Below are 10,047 nucleotides of genomic sequence, written 5' to 3' on the forward strand. Positions count from 1 at the left end.
CCCTTCTGAAAAGGTTGCCTTAGAAAACTGCACCAAATTTTCCAGGCAGTTGCCAGGAGTCAAGATTGACTTGCGGTCTCCCCACCCACCCCTGCAAACAAATTCCCCCTTCTTTTAGTTTTCAACCCAGCCTTTAAGAAGCCCCTGAAAAAATGGTGCAGGAGTACACAATCACAAATCAGGGCTTCTGAATTTCTGCTACATTGTGCTGTGCCAGCAGAAATCGCCTGTTTGATGAGGAGGGTGGAAATTGATGCGTTTCGTGTTAATACCCCAAATCCTTCATTGTTTCAGCTCAAAACACAAAACTGCAAAATTGACCCTTTCCATCCATATAAGGATCTTGCATTGCCAGGGCTGCTTATGGGGGAAGGGGGGCCGCTCCTGAATTGCAGGGGTCTCTTTGTTTGCAGGAGGGAGGCCCAATTGCTCGTGAAACCCAAATACCTGAGAGCAACCTTGGCTGTTCCCCTTTTTCTTCGGTGCCTCTTCCCCACAGCAGAAGCCCAGATCCTAAGTGGGATGTTAGGATGACTGAGAATCTCCAGGGACATTTGCTGGGGAGAATTGCTCCAGGCCGTGTGGATCTCTTGTGGTCACCCCTTCTTCAGCTGCTGTCTCAGAGTTTGTAATTTGTATGCCACCCAGACTTGCTTAAGATGGTAGGCCATATAAATATTTTAAATAATAATAATAAATAAATAAATGTGGCATTAAGAAGCAGACTCTTAAAGAAAGCAAATATATCTTCAGGAGGACTTGATAACTTTGTATTCCCATTTTTGATAGCTGTAGCTGTTATTTTCTCTTTTTCCCCTTGTTTTTGCTTTGAGTGATGTTGTCAGAGCTGCCATCCTTCGCTCAACTCTGTGCTTCGTTAGAGGTCAGTCTGCCATACGTTATTGGGGGGGAGGAAATGAGAGGGAGGCAGGGAGGGAACAAGTGGAACCTGAGACAGAAATCTGGGAAACCGAAGGCGATAAGTCGTACCGTCCCAAGACATTTTGAGGCTGTGGTCCTGGGAATGGACCTATCCATCTAACCCACCACAGTGGGGACAGTTACCAAAATGTCTTCTCTGAATGTGACTGGACAATGGGGTGATAATGGGGTGGGCCAGTAGGGGAATTTTCCCACTCAAACTGTTACGGTATTTCTGGCTTTGCTTATTGTAAACACTTGGCTTTAGTAAAAGCAATCTTTTTGCTACAAATGGAGTCGAGAGTCTTTCTTTCCTCAGGGTCCGAGCTGGACCAGGTCTGACAGATGTGCTAAGATCCAGCCACATGTCTCAGCCGTTTCCCAGTATCTTCGACACAAGCTTCTTAACACAAACTCAGTTTGATGTGATACTATTCAGTTCATACTCTGCAAGCAAGGGAGGCACAGGTGTAACAACTTCTCTCCTTACCCATGATCAGAAACGGGGGTGAAATCCAGCAGGTTCTGGAGAACTAGTAGCAGAAATTTTGAGCAGTTCAGAGAACCGGCAAATACCACCTCTGGCTGGCCCCAGAGTGGGGTGGGAATGGAGATTTTGCAGTATTCTTCCCCTGCCATGCTGACCAAGTCACACCACGCCCACCAAGCCATGCCCACAGAACCGGTAGTAAAAAAATTTGGATTTCACCACTGACCAGAAATACTCTCTAACTCTAACCCTGCAGTGTTATTGAAAGCCACTGATTTTCTATAATCTTTTACACTAAAAGCTGATATTTCATTTTTTACTTTCAGCTGAGATTTTATTTTTCTATTTATCTTTTATTCATCTGTCATTTTTTAATACATATGTGAATTATAAATTATATCTAGAGGCCAACCTCACTTGCGTTTAAATTTTTAAATTCTGCTTCAACATTAGAGACAGGAGGGATCAAAAGACTAACATTTAAGAATAGAAAAATGTAGTTTAAATTTTAAAAAAAATCTTCTAAATTTTTGAGAACATTTATAAATTCATTATGATTCAATTAGAGACAATAAAATATCATCCAAATGGCTTAATAAATAAAACTGTAAATTTAAACTGTGCTATGATCAGATGCATGACATCAATGATACCCTTTGAATATGCTGAAATAATGTTGAGACCAAAAAGTAATCAAATCTATTTTTTTTTAACGCCCAGTATAACTCTGTGCTATAATATAACAAATGCCAATCTACCGTAGTTGCATGTATCCATGTATGATTGAATTATAGTTCTGGTTAATAATTTTTTTTATGAATGGGAATTTTTCCATAGAATTTAAATCCAAAGTCTCGTTGAAGCCTCCTCCCATAATAATATAACCATAAACTACCTAAATAATAAAGGCTTAAAGGTTTTCCCTGTCCAGTCACGACTGACACAAGAGGGCGGTGCTCATCTCCAATGCTCATCCGAGGGAGCCTATGTTGTCGAAGACATATTTCCATCATTATGTGGCCAGCATGAAAAGTTGGAACACAGTACACTTCCTGCTGAAATGGTACCTGTTTATCTACTCACATTTGCATGCTTTCGAACTGCTAGGTTGGCAGGAAGTAGGGTGAGTAACAGGTTCTCATCACAGGCTGTTGCCTTTCCAGCTGACAAGCTCAAGCATCTTAACTCCTGAGCCATCATGGATATATTTACATATATGTGTAAGTCAGTGGTGGGTTGACCCCGGTTCTGTCCGGTTCTTTAGAACTGGTAGTAAAAACGACGGGAGGCGCCACCTACCCACCCGGACGTCATAATTGATCATCTGCGTATGCGCGTGCTCCTGTTGCAAACCAGTAGTAAAGGTAAGTAGAACCCACCCCTGGTGTAAGTGTGTGTGAGTAGAGTGTGTATGTATGGGTATATAAACACTATATTTATATGTATGTGTATATACCAGTATACTCACACTATATGAACATGAACATGAATATGAATATACATATGTATATGTATATGAAATTCTGAATATACACACAATGTTCCATTCATATCAATGGAACCTGAAAAGAAAGAGGTTTATGACTGATTTAGAATTAAGATGCTGCTACTGCTGGAATTTAGGACAGCCTTCCGTTTAGCTGCTGGGGGCTTTTTTTCATTGGTGACCCTGATGCTCTACATTTATAGCCTGGTGGTGGATATCCTGGATTGGATTATACAGATGTATCAGGCCATGCAAACAAAACTCTGCATATTTGGCATCTTAAAGGAATGTTTAACATTGCATGTTCCAAAATCTTTTGACCTGACTTTGCTGCTGACTTGACACAAACTTTTCCTCTGCTGGACCAAGATCCATAGGCATTAAAATACATCTTGATCTTCTTCTTTTCCACCTGTTTTCATGTTTCTAATCTCTAGGTTTCAGTTGGACAGTTGAGGCTCTTAAGCGCCAAATGCCAACAGTCAAGTTATTCATCCAAACTGACATAACAGAGAAGGTGCTGTTTCAATTTTTTAAAAAAATAGTTTTGTAAAGCTATTCAGACAAATATTAAATCTGAGGCAAGTAAGTTTCATAAAAATGGCAATTACTCACCTCACTTTCAGCACCTAATTAAAGCACAATTTGGCACGAAGCGCAACAATGATTGCCAAATCCCACATTTTGAAGATTTCAGCTCTGCCCTATTCTTAGCCAATAAATTCAACATCAACACATGTTGAATCATAAGCCTACAATGCCAGCGATCCATTTGGTGGATGGTTTTTCTTCCAGACTTTCATGCCTCCTCTTGCAACTCTGAAGACAACTCTGATGAGTAAAGAAGAGACACGCAAGATTGTGTGAATTTCAGGCGGCTTTCTGCTTTCTGACCGCCACTCCAGACGACCTGCTGTTTTAGCACTCATTTTGCTTGTGGCTACTTACCCGTGCTGTGCGGTCTAAGGTGGCTGGCAGCAGTGACCAATATATCCCTTATGTCCTAGGGACAGGAAGGCCTTCCCCAGCTCTGCTTGCCTCTCTCTATCCCTTTTCCTCTGCTTAAGGGTTTGCTTTGCCTGATCATATTCCTTTTCTCAACCGCAGAGGGAGAATAACCCAAATTTGAAAGATTAGATTCATCAGCCTCGATCCATGTGGATTGAATTACCTGAGCTGTGAGATAGGCAGAAAAATACATTTGATAAACCAACAAATAAAATTAAAGATTGTCCTAAAGAATGTATGGTGCTAAGCCTTGAGATTTATCCAAAGAAGCCAGAGACGGCCTTTTCAACTTTCATGCCCACCCATAGTCCTACATATGCACTTGAGATACAAGGTGGTATCTGGAGAGCTGCTTTGATAAATTTGGATTGCACCCTTTCCAGAGAAGTGAAACACGAAGCTGGGGGAGCCGATCAGAGTCCCATGAAGGTGCTGGCTTAGCAGCTTTGCCTGAAAGAATATGGTGGGGCTGGAACAGAATGTCCATCCTTGGATCAGAAACTTTTAATGATGGAATTGGCAGAGCTTTGTCCAGTATTCTTTCCAAAACCCTCACTTGGGGCCCTGGGCAATGGATGAGTTCTGCTGTAAGATATCTCTTGGCATCTCTGGGGCACAAGGCCCACCTAGCCTTGGTCTCGGCCTCAAACCCAGCTCTACATCCCAATTGGCACAGGTGAAATGCATTGGCCAAGGTCTGGATGGGGCAGAAGAGACTTTAGCTCAAGTCTAATGAGGCTGAGTGGCTGTTTGGAAGCCTTGGGTCGAGAAGGTCACGATCCTTGTTCTTGGATGGGGCTGCCCTTCACCAGTCAAGACTTGGATGTCCTTTAGATCTGCATCTACTGCTTATAGAGCCTGGGATAACTGTGGCCAGAATGGGTCTTTGTGCAGGTTGTCCTTTAGACAGCCCATCGCATTGGCTGTCAGAGCTGCCAGCCTGCTATGAACTAAGGGGGGGAGGGAGGAGGAAGGGAGGGGAAATAAAAACTGATGGAGTTGGTAGGGAGAGTCATGCCTCTCAGAGTCTTCAAGTTTGTTGCAAGACCGTTGCAAAAGCCATTTACTCAAGTATCATTGGACAGTAAGGGGCCAAAGGAAGAGAAGAACTGGATGGGGAAAGTTAACCGGGAAATGTTGGTGCGAACTTCAATTCTGGCTTTGCTTTACTGCAATTCACTTGACCTCCAATAAAAGTTTTCCTTTTGCAACAAATGGAGCCAAGGAACGTTTCTACTTAGGAGTCCAAGCTGAGGCAGGGCTGACAATGGCCACCCCACAATTGGATTATTGCAATGAGCTTTTCATGGCCCTGGAAGCCGCCCAGAAGCTACCGTTGGTTCAAAATGCAGCAGCAGAGACAGCAATGGGCGTTTCTTGGTGTGCCCTTGTGTCGCCACTCTTCTGCGAATTGTGTTGTTTACCAGAAGGTTTCCAGGTGCAATTCAAGGTGTTGTTACCAATAAAGCTCTGTGTGACTGCATGTCTCCAATCATTTCTGCCTGTCCAATATTTTCTAGCAGTGTGTGCACTCCAAGTCCCCTCCATTAAACATTACCATCTTGCAACACCGAGGAAGCCTACCTTCTGTGTTGGGGCCCCGCCATCTGGAACAGCATTCCCCCAGAGATAAGGATGAGGCCCCTCCCTCCTGGGGTTCCAGAAAGCCTTGAAAACCTGCTTTGATGTTTGTTATTGTTCAATGGCTCCTGTTTTGTTTTGTGGTTTTGTTAGCAGAGCATTTCAGCCTGGACTGCCTGTTGATTTCATATCTTTAGTTGTTTTTATGTCAGTGCTTCTTCTGTGTGACAGAAGGTACAGCAAAATTGGGAGAGGAGGGGGAGAAGGAGGATGAAAACTGGAGAAAATGTGCTAGAGAATTGAAAAAGAAAAAAGGGCATTGGAAAAATATCTGAAGGACAGTGAGATACAGAAACTAGTATACTGTGAAGAGACAAGTAGTCCTCGACTTAAAATCACAATTGAGCCCAAAATTTCTGTTGTTAAGTGAGACATTTGTTAAGTGAGTTTTGCCCCATTTTACAACTTTTCTTGCCACACTTATTAAGTGAATCACTGCAGTTGATAAGTTATTAACCCGGTTATTAAGTGAATCTGGCTTCCCCATTACTTTGCTTGTCAGATGGTCGCAAAAGAGGATTACATGACCTTGGGACACAGCAACCGTCAAAAGTATGAACCAGTTGCCAAGCATCTGGGGATGCTGCAAAGGTCGTAACTGTGAAAAACGGTCATAAGTGACATTTTTCAATACCATTGTAACTTTGAAGGTCACTAAATTAACTGTTGTAAGTTGAGGACCACCTGTATACTGAATAGCCAAGAAAGAAAACTGGCCTCCAAGAAAGACCAAATGAAGAATAGAAAACAGACATGGCAAGACAAAGTACATTTTAAAAAAATAGTACCAGGCAAAGCAGGTAATAAGATCTGGCAAAGGCTAAGAATAGTAAAATTGGAGAAAGAGACAGGGGAGCTGATTCTGGCAGCACAAGACCAAGCCTTATAAGAACAAAGGCATACAAAGCCAGGATTTTGAAGACAGCAACTGACAGCAAGTGCCACCTTCACAAGGAAACAGTGGGGCACCTAGTTAGCTGTTGCAAGACAGTCACACAGAGTGACTACAAGCAGCGGCATGGCAAAGTAGCAACAATAGTGCACTGGAAGATTTGCAAGAAATACCATTTATCTGCAAGCAAGAACTGGTGGGGGCCACAAAACAGACAAAATAATAAAAATAAAGAAGCTAACATGCTCTGGGAATTTAGAATTCAAACAGACCTGCCACGCCACATCCCCCACACACACCCAGGCTTAACAATTGTCAATAAAAAAAGACAAAAAAGTCTGGATGGCAGAATGTGGCAATACCTGGAGGCAGCAGAACAGAGGAGGAAGAACTGGAGAAAATCATCAAATACAAAGATTTACAAATAGAAGTAAAACAACTGTGGCAAAAGAAAGCAAAGATAGTACCAATAGTAATAAAGCGCCTGGGATGCAATCGCAAAACATCTGGAGCATCTCTTGAACATCATTGGCATTGACCAAATTGCCAACAGTCAATTGCAAAAAAAACAAACTTTATTTGGATCAGCTTACATCCTGCGACGATACCTTTAATGCCATCAAACCACATGTGCCTATCTCAGATCCTTGGGAAGGACTCAGTAGGTGGATAAAATTGTCAAATCCAGTCCGAACATCAAGTGGCTGTTTAACAAATAACTACTTTAAAAGATAGTCCTTGATGTATGATCCATCGCTAAATTACAATGAACCCCCCAAAAGCAATTTACAATTTGGATTAAAACTTCTGATGGCCGCTCCTCACAAGGAGCGTTGTGACTACATTTTGGGCTCTTGGCAAGCAGCTCACAATTACAGCAATTTGCAGCACTTGTGACCACAATTTATAATATTTTTTTCTATTTTTATTTCATTCAAAAAAGTTAAAATACAAAACATCAAAAATATTTCTAAGAAACAAAAAAAAAAAAACCACACACACAAAACAAACAAGATATTAAACAAGTGCATTAAAAAAACAAACACATATATACATATTGTCTCCCCTAGCTGAACATTGATTAATATATTACGACCATATTAGCTTTGCACCCCTTGTGAAATAGGCCCAAAAAATTTTAAACTACTAAATTACTAATTCTATTTGCAAGTTATTAACCTGTCATCTACATACTATATTAATGCCAAGATAGTTAACAGGGAGAACATTAATAATAAAAAAGACAAGATTAAAATTTCGAAACTCTCTGTTAACAACTGTTATTGTAATCAACTCATAGAAAATTTGCCGTGGCTTCTTAACAATCCTAAATAGTCCCAAGAATTAATATGATTCATCCTGGATCAAATACCCACATTTATTTCTTAATACCATTTCTTATCAATTGTAATCTACTTAAATGTACTAAGTCCAATCTCGAAAGCCAATCTATCTTTCCAAAAATATCCAGATGACATTTTTTCTGAGTTAAGTGTGATAAATCCATTCCCCGATCTCCTTCAATTCACTTAAAGAAGAACAATTTATTATTTATATCCCCTCAGACAGTTTTCCACTGTTGTATAAGAATTCAGGCTTGAACTTCAGGGAAGTGTCTATGGAGTCAATTCAGCTAGTTCTTTGTCTACTTCCCGGTGAATCTACTGATTTCAAATTACATTCCTTTTATTGGTTTAATTTATCTGCAGTTACTTGCCTCTGAATATTTTCCTCAGCCTTTATGAGCTCATCAAACTGTTTAACAAAGCTTTCAGCTAGGAATTGCATTTTATCAAACAGATAAATACTGGATGCAGTATTCCAAGTGTGGTCTTACTAACTAAGGCATAGTCAATTAACAGATTAACAGAGTTGGAAGGGACCTTGTAGGTCATCTAGTCCAACCCCCCAACCAAGCAGGAAACCCTACACCATTTCTGACAGATGGCAGTCCAGTCTCTTCTTGAAAGCCTCCAGTGATGAAGCTCCCACAACTTCTGGCGGCAACTTCTGTTCCGTTGGTTAATTGTCCTCACTGTCAGAAAATTTCTCCTTATTTCCAGGTTGAATCTCTCCTTGTTCAGTTGCTATCCATTATTCCTTGTCTGGCCTTCAGGTGCTTTGGAAAACAGCTTGACCCACTCCTCTCTGTAGCAGCCCCTCAAGTATTGGAAGAAGGCTATCAGGTCTCCCCTGGTACTTCTCTTCACTAGGCCAGCCATGCCCAATTTTTTTTTATTTTTATTTTTATTTATTTTAATTTGATTTATATGCCGCCCTTCTCCAGAGACTCAGGGTGGCTTACAATGTGTTAAGCAATAGCCTTCATACTTTTGTATATTTTTACAAAGTCAGCTTATTGCCCCCACAAACTGGGTCCTCATTTTACCTACCTTAGAAAGGATGGAAGGCTGAGTCAACCTTGAGCCTTGGCGAGATTCGAACCTGCAGTAATTGCAGGCAGCTGGTCTTAATAACAGGGTGCCTTAGACCACTGTACTACCAAGGCTCTTGATAGTGTTATAATTGATGTGTTAGTCTCAAGAGCAGCTTCAGATTGGGTCCACAGCATCCCTCTCCTGCCAGATCTGATAGGATGGGCTGGGCAAATATAATCAGGGAGAGGCAATTGAAGAGCCTTGGTAGTACAATGGTCTAAGGTACCCTGTTATTAAGCTGGTTATTAAGACCAGCTGCCTGCAATTACTGCAGGTTCGAATCTCGCCAATCCTTCAAATAATTCCATTCCATCCCATGAAGGACTTCCAAGGTCAAAAACAGCTCCTTGAATTGGACCCAGGAGGAAACTGGCAACTGCTGCTGCTCTCAGAAGAGAAGCCTTATGTGTGCCATTCTAGAGGCACACATAGCTGTCTACACTAGGGGTCTCCAACCTTGGCAACTTTAAGACTTGTGGACTTCAACTCCCAGAATTCTGGGAGTTGAAGTCCACAAGTCTTAAAGTTGCCAAGGTTGGAGACCCCTGGTCTACACCACTGCCAGATGAAGCTTCCAGTTACTCTCTAAGGGCAGCTCCAAGTAGAGTGCATGGCAGTAGTCTAATCGGAAAGTGACTATATTCCTACTTGATTGTTTTACAGTCAGTAAGGTTACTTTTCACAGATTGGCTGTTCTCTGCCACACTTCTGTTAGTGCAGTCAAAATCTGTGATTAGAAGAGGTGAGCCAAGTTCCTCTTTTAGTTGAAACCTGGCTCTATTACATACTGTGATTAGTATGCTGAGTCATACATTGGCAAGCAGTCTGGTAGAGAACTCTCTGAAGTAATTGATGGCTGATTTATCTTTGTTGGTTCAAACAATAATATGTAAGCTAAAATAATTTTATCAGCAGCAAGATGGGTCGAGACAAAATACATGTGAAAGGAAAGCTTGAAAAAGAGCTTAGAGGGCCACTCACCTCCACCCACCCAACTCCCCTTAGGACAGAATCCCTCATGGATCCTTGGGTCGGCAGGGCCATCATCCAGGTCTCCTACCTGGCGTCAGGTGCCCTCCTTCAACTTTCTCCTTTGTATGATTATTGCAGATGTCAACTGTAATAGCACAGAGGTTCAGGGGGATCACATTGTTTCAAATTCAATTCAGAA

The sequence above is a fragment of the Pantherophis guttatus genome, chromosome 12 (assembly GCF_059756535.1).
Source record: "Pantherophis guttatus breed Tessera chromosome 12, ASM5975653v1, whole genome shotgun sequence".
In the NCBI taxonomy this organism is placed as follows: Eukaryota; Metazoa; Chordata; class Lepidosauria; order Squamata; family Colubridae; genus Pantherophis; species Pantherophis guttatus.